Source organism: Cryptomeria japonica, chromosome 10 (genome assembly GCF_030272615.1).
Source record: "Cryptomeria japonica chromosome 10, Sugi_1.0, whole genome shotgun sequence".
Classification (NCBI taxonomy): Eukaryota; Viridiplantae; Streptophyta; class Pinopsida; order Cupressales; family Cupressaceae; genus Cryptomeria; species Cryptomeria japonica.
Window position 1 is genome coordinate 329,857,812 of NC_081414.1, and position 16,658 is coordinate 329,874,469.

The following is a 16,658-nucleotide window of genomic DNA, read 5'->3' on the forward strand; positions in this document are numbered from 1 at the left end:
TACAATGAAGATCGAAGTGCAAACTCGCCAAGGTTAAGGAGAAAAACATGGATCGCTCATGTCCCTCTCCAAGGGACAAGGGCGATGATACCTCAAAGCGTCCAAACACTTCGTGCAAACAAATGAAACAAACGCAAAAGGAACAAGCATAGGTGTTATTCGCCCTACAATGAAGATCGAAGATAGAAGATGCAAATTAAACGTGAAAAAATGAAGATCGCTCCTGTCCTTTGGACAAGGACCAAGGCGATGGACACTCAAAAGGCACTTAAGTACACATGCAAGATGATCAAATTCGAAGAACCCATCACGATGATCAATGTTGAACGTGGAGATGAAGGAGTTGGACGTAAAAAAAATGCGAAAAATCAAGACAAAATCATGGATCGCTCCTGTCCCTCTCCAAGGGACCAGAGCGATGAGGTACGTCCCTTCCATTTTCATATTTTTGGCGCCAAACAAACAAATTCAAATTTTCTTAAATGCCAAGTTCGATAAAAAAATTGAAAATCCATTTTAACTTGCATTTAATGTGGCGTTGTCTTTATTAATTATTTTGCCTTTATTAAAAATCGAAATTGTTAAATTAAAAAAACGTTGGCAAATAATTAATTAAGTTTTTTAATAAAATTGAGTGGAGCGCTTGATATTTATTTCTTTATTTTACTAAAAGTCGGCCTTTTACTTTATTTTAAAATTTGCTTTTAATTACCAAGTCGGCCTTAAGGTAAGTATGAGGTGAGCGCTATAAAGGGAGGGTGAGAATCTTCATTTTCACATTATCATTCTTCATTCACATGCGATTTGAGAAGGTGCAAAATTGTGTTCAAAGTGCGATTTGGAGTTTACAAAGCAAGGTGGTGCCAAGGTTATCCAAGGTGGTGCAAATCTAAAAGTTTCCATTTAAGCGAATTTGCCAAGGCATTAGGGATCACGTCCAAGACTTGAGGGGTGGCGAAGGTGATAAGAGGAACGTTCTTTTGAAGATCACATCAAGACTATCGAATTTCAAATTTTGCCTAGGCGAATTTCCTTCATTTTGCATTCTAGAGTTAGTTCTCTAGTGAGGCATGGCGATATGGATTTATTGTTTTGATTTTGAACATTGATCGTCATAGCTTAAATTTTGAATTTTGAATTTTGAATTGTAATAGCTCAATCGTTTTTTAGGAAATAATAACTCAAGGATTTATTATGAAGTTTCTTAAAAATTAATCTAATCTATGTTATATATTGCAAAATCATGTTTCTAATTTTGAAATGTTGTGTAGGCATCAAATGGAGATCTCATCAAGGAAAATCAAGCCAGATCAAGGACGGTCTTCGCCAGGACGATCAAGCTAGGACAAGGGCGACCTCTTTCAATCCAGCGTTCCAGGGCGAGGTACATCATCGTCTTGCACATCAAGGACAAAAGGAGTTAGAACAAGAGTTAATTAAAGATAGCCTCTCAACGACATCAAATTGAATATCTAGCAAGCTACAAGTGTCAGATGAGGTGGCGTCCTAGTCATCATTTCTCCAATCAGTGAGGTCCACCTCAGCATGTCCAGATTCAATATACTTAACTCATGGAAGGTGGCACAAACTCCGATGTACCTACCCCGGCTATCCATTGGTCGATTTTTCTAGAAGGGACATGTGTCCAAGCAATACAATTTTGTCATTGGTCAAGCATTAAATGTTATGTAATGGTTGTAACAAACCCTAATTAGGGTTTTCATTGTTGAATCTTGGCCATTGATCTTGAATTGATCTAAGCCATCAAATTGTATTGTGGGCACTATATAAGCCCAGGCATTTCATTTGTAAAAAATAATTAGCAATTGTTGGAGATAGTATGTAAATAGTTGGAATAGTTAGAAGATAGAAATAGAATAGCAATTAGAGTAGAATAGGAGGACAAGGCAAGAAATTGTTGCCATTGATTGTAAACAAACTCCATTTTCATTGAAGTAATGGTGAAATATGTCGTTTTCTTGCAATTTGCATGGTTTCTTGTTGAGTCTTCAATCTTAGATGGTAGATGATTAAATGAATGGAGGAAATGTGATTGATTGATGGTGGAATTCGTATGTCCATACTACTAGCAGTTTGTTGATTGCAGACTTGCCTTGTGTAGTCAACTGGAATCATTCAGCCTAAGCTCAATTTCAATTTGTCGCTTCTTCATTGATATGCATCAACTTGGATGGTATCTATGCCTGCGGTGATGATTTGAACATCATAAAGCTTCCTTAGAAGATCGCACTAGCCTTGTGTAGATGTTCCATTGATGTCAAAACAAGATCTAGTTAGAGTTTCATCAAAAAATCAAGTCATTGCTCCTACATTCTTAGTATTAGGAATAGATCCTCTCTTCGCCCTTATCCTTTTTTTTTCATTTTTTTCAAATCTAAGTCAGTAAGAGCCTGTGTCCAGCAAAGCAGATCGGAAGTTCAATCATCACATGTAAGTCCCCTTGTGATCCCAGCAAATCACATCATACCACTGGAGCTTGTCCACACGTAGAGACCCTACATCAAAGAACCTTGGAGTCTACCTAACTGATCCTTTATGCGAATCTTCAGCAGTTAGAGACTATTTTCTCAAGAGAGGATAAGATGCCTTTAGGTATTTTATTCTGTGTATGATGGTGTACAAAATACACGTCGACATATCCCTTAGCCAATCTCGACCTTCAGTCCATGTCCCTTATCCATTCTTGGTCTTGCTTATCCTATCCATATCTTATCACTATCCATACACTTTTTTTTCATTCCTTGATCTTGATCTGACATAAGGACGCAAAATTTAAACATGGTTTCAAAAACCTCTTGACATGTCCCTCATGCCATGTCACTGCTTTACATTGTCATATCCAGTCTCTTGTCCCATCACGCAATAGCTCTTAAAAATTGCATCCATATTGTCTCCATGATAAAAGGCCTTTGTCTTCCCTCTATCCACCAACATTTCAGCAAGCCTATTTATTCACCTGTCATATTCCTTGCCTTGCTAGACACTGGGGGCAAAATCATAAGAAATCCAAAAAAATCATATAATGTCCTGAAAAAATCCCTAAAAATCAAATAATGTCCTGAAAAAATCCCTAAAAATCAAATAATGTCCTTAAAAAAATCCCTAAAAAGTCAAATAAAGTCTTGAAAAACGAACAAAACAATTGTAAAAAACTCAAAATTCCTACAAAGTGAAAAACATCAAAACCCAAAAAACAATTTCTTTGGCATTTTGCATTTTTTCAATAAATGGTCCCCTTTGTGCATAGACAGATCGCTGAGCATACATCTAACGACAATCAATCAAACATTGTGCTTTAATGAAATCACGCATTAACAGATGAACTGTTCGACCAAGCAAGCATTCAACCTGATCACAGTTGTCACATCAATCCAAATAGCATCAACGTTACCATAGGTCCTTGTCAACATTATCATGGGTCTTATACAGGGTGTGGTATACTCAAAACCAGACTGTGTCCTGTCTTTGACGGGGTGCCGCATTCCCTGAAACCAGACCGCATGATCATTCTTGTTTTCCACTTTTGACAATGACGATCAAACTGTTTGTTTGACTTGGTTGAATTTAAGCGTCTTATCTTTTTACTGATTTATCTTTGGCTTCGATCATGTTCCTATGTTTCTCGATGATGTCACTGAGTGCTTTAGAGTGACCGGGATGGTTCATGGTCCCTTTCCTTTTTTTTCTTGTGTTTGCTGTTTGTGGAATGTTTGTCACAAACTGGGGCAACTATATCATTGGGTGTCTGTGATAAGTACGTTCGCTTTGTGAACGCCGCACATACCTTGACCCTTGATGTATGCACCCTAGGATGCTTCACTCATTCCTTGTGTGCGATGTGTCTGTCTTTTGCAAAAGGGGTTGCGTTCCAGCTCTGGCCTTCAATGCCATGATGCTCTACATCCGCTTTGCTACAATAAATAAAGGTTCTCACCTACTTATGTGTATTTGTGAAAGCAAGTTTTCCTTCATCTCTAACTGTCCTCTGTCTAATTTCTTCTTACTAACATTTCTTCCGTCAATCTTGGCAGTTCGTTCGGTCTAGTTCCACTGCTTGTCCTTTGTGCATCCGACCTTCGATTTTTGATCCGTTCAAACCTATCGTCTTCTGTCATTCTTATCGATCACTTGGCCTCTTTTCTGGATTTTTCCGGCCAATTCCTCGAGGGGGCATGCATATGTCATTGTTATTGTCTAGGGCATTTTCATTATTGTTCTTTGAAACAACGCTTAGAATCGCATTGTCTCAAAGAGGGGCAAAATGTAGACATCTAAAAATGGTCAACGCTTGTGGAGTCATACTTTAACATTTGCGCATTGCCTTATTTTAGGGTTCTTGTGTTGCATTAACATTTCTTCTATGTTGCGCACTTGGTCTTTATCATTTGCGAGCATCGAGTCCTTCTGCATTCCTCATTTTTATCGCTTTCGAATTAGGTCTTGTCGATAGCAATCTTCAGTCATAATTTTGGTCGATCTTATCCTGTCGCATCATGGTGCGTGCTCATTTATCATCATTTTGGACATCGTCAATCCTAATCGATGATAGAATTAGGGTTTTGTCCTCTTGTCAATCTTTCAATCATCTTTAGCTTGTTAGTAATCATTTGCGATTATCAACTTGTCAATCTCGTCATTTTGCGATCGATTCGTCATCGATCCTTGTCCTTGTCAGCCTTGTCATTTTGCAATCGATTCGTCATCGATCCTTGTCCTTTTCAATCATGTCAATTTGGATCGATTAGTCATTGTTCCTCATCAATTGGCGCCTATCAATTTGATCTCCTTGTCAATCTTGGTCAATTGGTCATTGATTTTTGTCAACCAATCTCAATCATTTATCAACATTGGTCCTTTGTCAATCAGAATCATGATCGAACCTACATTAATTTCTTTTTGTCTTGACCCAATTCCTTGTCCTCTTATTTCTAGGGTTTTATGATTTGTTCATTTAATCCTTTTCTTCTTCTTTGTGGGTTAAATAAATCTATTTATTTAGTCCTAGGTCTCTTTCATGAATTAATTAATGGATGAAAACCTATTAATTAATTCACCTAATTCCTATTTCTCTTATTTTCTTTAATTTTTCTAATATTTCCCCTAATTTCATGGGAATGGCATTTCAATCTTGTCATAATTTGTCATAATTTGTCATACGCCTTGCATAGAAATTGTCATACATTTGTCATAATTTTGACATTCTTGATTTGAATTTCCTTTCAAATCTCTTCATGCTAATCTTGTCCTCTCTCCAATTTGTCTATAAATTGGATGATTTTCTTCAATGAATGAAAGAATCAATCAATCACATTTTCGAGTAACCTTATACTGCGAATTTCATCAACAAATTGCTTTCCACTTGCATTTTGCACTTGTAGGTGAGATCCACATCAAATTTGAAGGTGAAAGAAGAACAATGGAGCCACATGAAGGAGATATCTGCGTCGATTGTTTCGATTTCATTTGATTTGAATATCTTGTCTTTATGTCTTCATTGATTGGATTGGGATTGCTTTCATAGCAGCTTTAGGTTTTGTGGTTGTCCTAATTGCTATTGTTTTGATGATTTTCAATTTCCTGATCTACACCAACATCTAGAATCAAAATTATATTATTGAGGCAGAGAAAGGTGATTTTATAAAATTAATGACCAACTGAAGCAATCGTCATCATAGAAAAGATGATGGAGACGAAATAAAAATATTGGACAGGAGAAGTATGTAGGGGAAGCATGTATACACATATATGACAAAGACAAACATACGGTTTATGAATACTATCAAGTTTTAGAGTTACATGTAATCAATGTTGAGTAGAATGTCATAATCAAGGTTGACTTAGCTCTAAGAATTTAAAAGCTCCTCAAGAATGGGCACACAAAGCAAAATACGTAAGGAATTTTTTGACTATCCTCCAGACATAAATATTTTGCCTGTTGAAAAACATATCATTTATTTCAGCAATTCTTATAATACAAAAGCTATTTCCAACACAAGTCAAACTCTAATGTATCAGAAGGACGGTGACACATTAAAATAAATAGGGCCTAATTTGTATTGATAAATTTCAAAGAAGAAAAAAAGGTTTGAAATCTCCATGCACCAATTTCAGTATTTGTTCTCCTTATAGTCAAGACTCAAGAATACCATATGAGAAATTGTATACCTGCAAATTGGTTAGACAATCAAGCAACAACAAATGTGATGATTATGTCTGAACTAGTGGAAATAACTGTTATTGTGTATTCTTAATGACTCGTTGAGACTTCCTTGATACGAATTAGTAGACTTGGTAACAGTTCCAGTATTATTTTATAGAGAAGAGAATGTTATGAAGGATGAATTTGTTGAAGCAATCTATTTGTTGATATGGTTGACATGCGATGTATTCTTATTGAAGTCCTGTAAACAGTGGAACCATCTTATCACTCTTTTGGGGGCAGATAGAGAACTTGAAAATCCTATTGTTATGGTGGTTGTGTGATCATTGCAGTAGGCATATGATAGTTGTTATTATAATCGCTGTACACAGACTAAAATGAATTTATTATTTTTGAATTTAGAATGTATCATGTTCATTTTTCCAGGGCATAGATTTATTCATTATGCTTAAGTAATGATGTGTGCATATAGTATGGTGATGAATGTTCTCTGTCCTATACAACAAGATACAATAAGAATCTACTAGTACGTAGAGAGAAGGGTAGTGGTGAAACTCAATTAGAAACAACTGAGAACTACTCTACCCCAAGTCATCACCCTGTCCAAGGTACAGAAGATGCACGAGGTCGCTGGATTGATTTGTATTTATATCAAGTCAAACTTAGATGGGCATGATACTATGTTGGAGAACATTCTTTGACAGCGAAAGAAATGGTCTGTCCATTGATGTGTTAGTCTCCTCATTGATGATAGACTGTACATGGAATAGCTATGTTGTGTACAGCATGTAAGAGTAAACCCTAGGGTGAAATAGTAATGCTTAACTATACATCATAATAAGGAGATCTCATGAGGTTAAGAATGTGTTTACTGAATCCTAATTGTTTGTGTGATAATTTTACCTTAAAACAATTGTTTAAGAGAGAGAGTAATGTTAATAAGTTTGACTGTTTAATATTCATAAAGAATCTTGACACAGTGACAGATCACTGTGTACAATCATGTCCTGTACTTTACTAGGTTGCAATACTTGTTTCAATATTGAATATGACCTTAGTGATGTTTCACAACGTGTGATAGTGGTAAGAAGATTGATATAACTTTAGAACATTGGATTGTATCTTGTCAAGGTGAAATGATAACTACTGTTTAGAGTTTAGAAAATGGAAGAACTTCTAGTACAAATATGACTGAATTGTTGGGCGGTGATTCTGAAGAACATATAACAATTGCAAGTCATTTAATGAAATATAATACCCTAAATGATATGTACTCCACCATTATGCACTGTTCATGATTGGTGTACAGAGATGTCTAGGTTTCTTGCTCTATAAGTTGTGTGATGATCATGTCTAAGAAAATAGCTAAGAAACTTCATGAAAATTTAAGAGGACTGCGAACGGTGAGATTAATTTCTCAATAATATACAGAGGCTGTACTATTTAGAGAACATGAAAGATGTTTGATAAAAATTATAAAAAGTTAATAAAGTGAAACGTTAATAATAATGACTACACTTAACCTGATGTCAATACCATCTATCTAATAAAGAATGTTTAAGACCTAGAGTGTATAATGAGCTTGAATCTTTAATATTGGGAAGTAATCAACCTGTGAAGAGATTAGTGTTGTAGTTGGAATATCATGACAATGTAGTCACCAAATAGAGCTGAATAGGTGAAACAATCAAAGTGATGAATTGTATGATTAATAAATGTATCAAAGTGATAAAGAGTAATCCATATATCTATCAAATATTGAATGATGTTTAATTTTACCTTTAATCGTTGCAACTGATGGTTTATTACACCAACTAGTTAACTTGAAAAGACATGTATAGGATGAATTTTAAATATTGGATTGCTGAACAAGAGAGCTGAATAGTCAACCCTGATTGGATGGCAACTGACTATTAAGAGTTACCAAATAACATTGGGATCAAAATCTTGTTCAAGTAATGCTTGAAGAGATAAAGGGAGAACCCAAACTGTCGTAGGTCTGATAACATCTAATCCAACAGCAGTTCTAAATTAAATTATTAATCAAGTGACACAACATAATATTAAAGAGCTAAATTGTATGGGAAGCATGGCATGTCTTCATGCAATGGTTTTCAATCTGATCAAGTAACCTTGATGCAAAGGAATAAACACAAGAGTACACAAAGACATGGTAGGTCTTAATGTATCCCAAGCTTCAATCTTATCAAGCAAGACTTGATGGATAAAGAATTCATCATGATATCAAGTGAAACTTAAACGCAATGCAAGGAATTGTGATTGGCCAAGTGACACATGACTATGATTCATGCATGTTTTATGCACCGAGTCAAGTGACACTTAAACACAATGCAAGGAATTGTGATTGGCCAAGTGACACATGACTATGTATTGAAATGTGTTAATCAAGTGACACTTGACACTTGCATGAGTTCATTTGATCAAGTTATACTTGATAAATGGGTAACTCGGATTGCAATAAGTTAGACGACTTGTGATAAAAGAACATGTTAAACCAAATATTTCAAAGTCGGTTCTAACATTATTTAAGGGTATCTGCATGGCTTCAAGGAAATAGTATTTGGTTGAATAAATTTTCTATGGATGAATGTGCTTATCCTTGGAGTTCACTAGAGGTGAACTTGGTCTACATTGGATGGCATGTGCTTTACAACAATTCCTCTACTTTAAATAAAATTGAAAGGTGACTTTTGGGGTTATTGCAATATTCATTTTGTTTTCTAGGAAGTGTGCAAAATAAAGCCCCTCATTTATTGATTAAAAAATATTGCACAAAGAATACAATGATTATCATCTACACCCATGTTCAAACTAACAACTTGAATTTCTTTCAAAAGTACACCTTATTGATCACAAACTTGAAAATGATTGTTATCACTTATCTTAAACTAAAAGATATCCAAACAGGAGACACATTCTTCCCCAAGTGTCAACATAAATAAATAGCACATTTCACATTTGCCAACCAAAAGCACACCTTGAAGGAAATTGAGAAATGATTATGGATGGGTTATCAACCATGCTCCCCCACGTTTCAGGAACGGATACGGTAGGGGACAACAAGACGTGTTTCCAATACAAATGTACTTTTTTGCCATTTTTTAGGGTACAGCGGGGGACAGCTATTAAAAGCTAGTGGAATTTTTTAAAATAAAGAGAATTCAAATATTCATATCATAACATTGATAAAGCATTCATCATAGAGATTATAGAAGCTTAATACATAACATGAGACTTGAATTGAGATTTCACATGAGAATTGGCAAACAAATTAACAAATTTTAAATGCTTTTGTTGTCAATGTTCATACATATTATTTAAGAAAGATAGCAAAATGACTAAAGGCTGCAAGTTTCAATTGTAAAATGACAAAAATATAGAAAATATATGGCTGTCCCTAATCTAAATCAACAGATGCAACTGGTAGGTCTGTAGCAAAATTGAAGCTCAAGTCTAAGTCACTACCAATGTAAGGGGTTGCCTCAAGCAATGGGGACCCCAACCAAATCCTCTTGTGTGTCCTCCTTGTCAATCTACATAGCATCTTCGAGATCAACATCCCAATGTAAGGCTGAGTCTGAACACACTCAGGAGCATGTGGATCTTATAGCCACAAACCACTGTGTACAATCACCAACTTCTCTAATCGTCTAGGGGTAAGATTGTTCCTCTTAACTGATTGGATGAAGCTATGTGTGGATCATTTCCTCTATACAACAGAGAAACTGGCAACTTGTGAAAGAAGACAAATGACAAGTATCCTCAACTTTGGTGCATCCTTGCCATGCCATGTCCACCATCCAATAGGGTTAATTTGACATAATGTAGCTCTACCCGACTTCGCCTCTGGTTTGTTGAAGGTTGGACCATGAAGATTGATAAATGCAAGCCATTGTGTGCGAAGTAAAGCAGATTCCTCTTCAGTATACATTTTCCAAAGGGCCTTCATGAACCCTTCTTTCACCTCTTCATCATGAGATGGAGCCACTCTTCTAGGCTTAGATACATACCATTTGGGATTTAGAACATAGGCGACCATATGAAGTGGGGTGTCCATAATTTTCCACCGTCGCATCTCAATGGGCCGAAGATGCTCCTCATAAAATCTCAAAGTAGGGTCTTGTTGATGTGTCTTTTGTACACAACCAAACACAGAAAAAAATACCTAAAGGTACCTTATCCTCTCTTGAATAAAGCTTCCCCGAATGTTGAAGATCTCACAGAAGGATCAATCAAGGCAACTCCAAGGTTCTTGTATGTAGGTTCTCTACTTGTGGATAAGCTCTTGCGGTATGATGTGATTTTGCTGGAATCACAAGGGGACTTACATTTGATGACCTGAGCGTCTGATTTACTTTGGATATCACTGGAACATGGGTCTTTACTGGTCCTATTTTTAAAAAGGGAAAAAGGATAAGGGTTGGAGAGGAATCTAATTCTAACACTAAGAATGTAGGAGCAATAGATAACCTTAGATGAAATTCTAACTAAGTCTTGCTTTGACATGCTATGATCATCTCCACAAGGCTAGTGCGATCTTCTAAGGATAGCTTTATGATGTTCAGATCACCGCTACAAGCATAGACACCATCGAGTTGATGCATATCAATGAAGATGCGATAATTGAAGTTAAGCTTAAGTTGAATGATTTCAGTTGACTACGCAAGGCAAGCTTACAATCAACAAACCGCTAGTAGTATGGATATACAAATTTCACCATTGATCATACAAATTTCTTCCATTCATCTAATAACATGAAATCAAATTTGAGAAGTATAGAGACCATGCAAATTGTAGAATCGACACATAGAATTCACCATTTCTTCAATGAAGTTTACATGTCTTTTGCAACAATGTCTTGAGAACAATCTTTGCCTTCTCTTTCTACTCTACTCTAAAATGCTATCTACTATTGAGCTACTAATTATTGACTATCTCTCTTTTGCTAACTCCTAACTATTAACCTCTACAAATGAAGAGCCAGGGCTTTATATAGAGAGCCCTTTACAAATTGACGGCTCTGATTGACTTAGAATCAATGGCTAGGATTACAAGACAGAAACCCTAATTAGGGTTTGTTATAACAAACTTCCTTAGCCAATGAGAAAATTACATTCAAGGAGTGAGGACCAATAGGAAGCAGGGGTAGGTACACCGAAGTTAGTGTCGTCCCCAATAAATTAGGTACATTGAATCTGGACATGCTGAGGTGGACCAATCCAACTGGGGAAAAAGTGATTGGAATGCCACCTTGTCTGACGTTTGTATCTTGATTGATCCTCCTTTGTCCTTGATGCGAAGAATGATGTACCTCCTTGACTTCCATGTGCTTGATGAGGCTTCCTCACTGTCAAGTGTTCTTTCTCTAGTAGCATGTCTCGCCTTGAAGTGTTGGTAAGGTCATTCTTCTCTGTCATCATGTAGGTCTTTTGTGTGGTAGAATGGAGTCTTTTGAGTATAGCCTGGAACTCCTCGAACACTTTAAGTCTTTCAATGCTTCAAAACACCTAGAGTCCTCCTTTATGCACTTGGAATGTCCTTGATGATGATGGACTGGAATAGGTCGTCCTTGTCCTAGCCTGATCTTCTTCCGTCTGCAAAACAAACCAAAAGATGATTAAGTACACATGATATATTTATCTTAACATGGGATTTCTTATCTTAAATCATCAACAAGAAGACATTAGAATGAAATTCGTTCAAAATCCTCTCCAGGGACAGGCCCTATAAGAATTCGCTATGGACCCTTTGGAAGGGTCAGGAGCGAAATTTGCTATTTTGCTCAATTTAGACCTCATTTCATCATTTCACAATCTTGAACTTAACCCTTCAATCCTCTTACCACCATGATCTCACAACTAGCCCTTTGCCTAGCTCAAACAAGGTGAAAATAGGGATTTCAAAGGATTTCGCTCTGGACCCTTTGGAAGGGTCACAAGCGATTTTTATGATTAAGTCCAAATTCCATCATTTCTCTACTCCAAAATGCCTCCCAAGGCAAGCATACACTAGTCTTCTCTCCACCAAGGCCTGGGAATCCATCTCTTAATCTCAATCATGGGCAAATTAGGTGATTTTGGGAATTTCGCTCTAGACCCTTTGGAAGGGTCAGGAGCGAAATTCAAGATTTGCTTGTTTTCCTTCACCTAGATTCATTCTTCATACCTTGCTTTCCTTTGACTCTCAACTTTGGATCCTCCGCTCACGAAGACAACACTTGTTTGACCTCAAAATGGCTTGAAAGGAGAAATTCGCTCAAAACCATGGCCAGGGACAGGACCTATTTAGAATTTCGCTCTGGACCCATTGGAAGGGTCAGGAGCGAAATTCATCCTTGAGCTCATTTCACACCTCCTTCCTCCTTTCCTTGCCTTGGATATAACTTGTTAGGCCTCCCCCTATCATCATCCAGTGAATTTGCTCCTAAAATTGGCATTTAGTTCAAGATTTTGTGAAGAAATAGGGTCCTACAAGCATTTCGCTCTGGACCCTTTGGAAGGGTCAGGAGCGAAATTCACCCTTTGGCTCAAACCCTGACTTCATTTTCACATTTCTTCATCCAAACAAGTGAATTGCCTTCAATAATACCTAGGACATGGATTAGTTCATAGTTTTGATCAATGTAGAGTGTCCTATAGAGGAGTTCGCTCTGGACCCTTTGGAAGGGTCAGGAGCGAAATTCCTATTCTAGACTCAATTCACCTTGGATTCGACATGACTTTGCCTTAGACTCAACCCTTTGATGCAATTCCTTTCATAACTTTGCAAATTCACTCCACCACTCACTAACTTAGGTGAAATCTTAGGTCCTTTGAGAAATTTCGCTCTGGACCCTTTGGAAGGGTCAAGAGCGAAATTTGACATTTTAGCCTCTCCGTCAGGATTCATATATGGAATATAACATTTAAGTATACTTTAAGTTATATTCCATATATATTGTCAGGATGTTTGAGAGTGGTTTCGGATCTCCAAGAGTTATAATGCAAAATCTAGTTTTTGGAGTATTCTTCAATTTTCCAGACTTAGTCAAATTTCAGGATCAGGATGACATTCCAGACTTCTCAAGACAAATTCGCTCTGCCCTTGATGTAAGGGATGGGACCTAGGAGGACATTATGCATTCAACCAAGGTTTGATTTAGCAACTTGAAGTGCGACTAGATAGTACACAAAAAACACCCTAGGAATGATCTAAATTACCCCTAATCACTCAATTGACCTAACCTCTTGAGTAGATCCACCTGACTCAAGCAAGAGCCTGCTATCTGTTGTGACCTTTTTCACACATCGCCCCATTGCAAATGGAGACCCTCTCTTTTCTTGCTTTCTAGGGTTTTGTTAGTGTCCTATGACCTTTTGCTGCAGTTTCACCAAGCCTTGTCCAGTTCAGAGCATTTCAGGCCCTGACGATTGAAAGTTAGTTTTTGCAAATTATGTGATTCCGGAATGCGAACACCACCAGAGTGCTTAGAAAGGCCAAAGGACGAAGATCGCAATTGATTTGGACGAATTTGGAGAACTTTTAGAAAGTTTGCTTTTTTGCTTTTTCCTATTTTTTAGGAAGTTTCGTTTTTCGCATTTTTGGCTATTTTTAGAAAGTTTTCCCTACTTTTTAGGGATGTCTGCTTTTTGCTTTTTCGGGATGCAAACCTAGGGTTTGCACTTGCACCACTGACCAGCTTCAACCGGAACTCGAAAATTCCAAGTTTTGACCTAAAAAGCTAAAACCCTAGATTTTAGGCTTTTTGCTTTTTCGGGATGCAAACCTAGGGTTTAAGCTTGCACCACTGACCAGCTTCAACCGGAACTCGAAAATTCCAAGTTTTGACCTAAAAAGCTAAATCCCTAGATTTTAGGCTTTTTGCTTTTTCGGGAAGCAAACCTAGGGTTTACACTTGCACCACAGACTAGCTTCGACCGGAACTCGAAAACTCCAAGTTTTGACCTAAAAAGCTAAATCCCTAGATTTTAGGCTTTTTGCTGCTTCAGATGATCCACCTAGGCATGGATTTCAAATTAATCCGGTTAAATTTGATTAAGCTGTGAAATTTTGAAAATTCTCTGAAAATTCTTCTAAGTCTAGCTAACAAGGGTTTTGAAGTATTGTTGCAGGCTCAAACTCCACCACGATATGAGACACCATGTGTTGAAGACTCTCCAAAGTCCGCCATGCATTGGGAGGCCATGTGGGAGCACTCTTCAAAGTTCGCCATGCATTGGGAGGTCATGTGGGAGCACTCTCCAAAGTCCGCCCAAGGTAAGAGAGCTATGGAGGAGCCAAGTCTAAAGTCCGCCAAAGGTTAGAGAGCCATGAGGAGAGGTGCTAGAAGTCCGCCCAAGATGGGAGCAACCTCCAAAGTCCGCCCAAGGTGGAGAAGCCACCAAAGTCTGCCCAAGATGGGAGCAACCTCCAAAGTCCGCCCAAGGTGGAGAAGCCACCAAAGTCTGCCCAAGATGGGAGCAACCTCCAAAGTCCGCCCAAGGTGGAGAAGCCACCAAAGTCCACCCAAGATAGGAGCAACCTCCAAAGTCCGCCCAAGGTGGAGAAGCCACCAAAGTCCGCCCAAGAGCACCAAGTCTAAACTCCGCCATAGGTTGGGAGGTCATGAAGAAGAAGTCTTCAAAGTCTGCCTAAGCTAGAGGGCCCTCAAAAGTCCGCCATGTTTGTGGGGTGCCTAGGGGTAAGGTCTAAAGTCCGCCCTAGGGGGATGTGTTCTAAACTCCGTCGTAGGCCATGTGAGATAGTTGGTCTAAACTTCGCCATGTGTGTGATGCCCGCCATACATGTTGGGAAGGCTATGAGGGGCCTTGCTAGAAGTCCGCCCATGAAGGAGGTGTCTCTAAACTCCGCCCATGGAGATGTTGCTTGAAGTCCGCCATGATTTGGAAGAGGCCATGATAGCCAACACACCAAAGTCCGCCTAGACCATGAAGGAACCTTGCCTGAAGTCCGCCCTATGCCTTAAGCCTTCAAAGTTCGCCTTGGTGGAGTCCTTCCTAAAGTCCGCCCAAGATAAAGACAACCCATTAAAAGTCTGCCTACACATGAAAAGTAAAGCAAAATCAACATGATGTCACAAAAATCCACAGAGATTTCAAAATTAAATCCAAAAAAAAAAAAATATCTAGGGATTATTAAATATCTTCAAAGTTAAATCCAAGATGGAAAGCTTTTTTGGAGGAAAAGAATATTGAAAGATTATTGAAATATTGTATCTAAATGGAAAGTTTTTTTTGAAAGGGAATATTGGAGAATTGATAAATATCTTCAAACTTAAATCAAAATGGAAAGTTTTTTTTGAGATATTGTCTTAAAACTGGGAAACATGAAGTCAAAATTAGAAGTATGAGTTGGATGATTTTAAGGGTTTCTACTTGAAGATTTAACCTTGTCTACAAATACTTCATTATCAACTTCATTATTACACCAAGAAGTTCAAAGTTACTAAGGAGAGCTTAGTAAAGTATTTCAGTTTGAAGATCATCAGGACTAAATTCTGGATATTGCTGGAAGTTGGATAACTTTTTGGGCAAAAGTTTCACGAATTTTTGGAGAAAGGCAACTACTGCGAGGGAGATTATTTAACCTTTTTTGAATTTTCTGAGTGTTCTGGAGGAAATTCTAGCCTTACTTCTATCCAATTCGAAGGTGAAATTAAATTTATGATGCAGATTTATGAATTTTCTGAATATTTTCCAGAATTTAATAAATGATTTTTTCGAAAATTTTGGAGAAAGAAAATCATTTTTGGCTAAGTAAGAAATTTTTTTTGAAAGTTTTGACACTTGGTGGTAACCACAACCAGCCTTAAGACTGAGGGTTCTTGAGGTGAAAATTCGATTTTTATGGCTAAGTATGAGAATAAAAATGGAAAATTTTCCAACACTTAGCCATTTCGCAGCCCCATTATTTTCAAAACTTCGCAAATTATTTTCTAACTTTAAAATTTCATTGTTTTCCTGCAGGCCCTAGACATTATGAAATTCCAGGTAGACAAAGATGCTCCTCCAGAGTCGAGGATGACTTCAAAGTGGAAGAACATCAGCGACACCAACCTCAGACACATCAATCTGAGGGAATTTAAGAAGCGAATGTTTGGTCTGGACAACCTTGTGCCTACCACCATTGCACGAAAGATGATGAAGAGTGGTATCGTGCATGTTGTTGGCTTCCTCCCCACCATGCAGTGCAATGAACTAGTAGTCGAATGTGCCAAACACTACAACCCCATCAGTAAGGACATTGTTGCACCTGATGGAAGAGTGTTGGCAAATGTCAGCGATGAGGCCATCAGAGAGGCCTTCAGGATCCCAGAGTACCACAACACAGTGTATATGACTAAGGACGAAGCTGACAGTTGTACCGGGACCACCTAGAGGAATATGATGCCATAGTTAACCATTCCTGGCTAGACAAGCCGAGGAAGGGCGCCTCCAAACTCCAGAGAAAGAGCCTA

The 16,658-nt window shown here is 37.8% G+C and overlaps 1 protein-coding gene across 2 annotated transcripts in view; it reads right to left on the bottom strand.

Annotated features, from left to right (window-relative positions):
* LOC131076126 (uncharacterized) overlaps nt 1-16,658 on the bottom strand; it is a 68,402-nt gene that overhangs the window by 23,928 nt on the left and 27,816 nt on the right. The window lies entirely within an intron of this gene.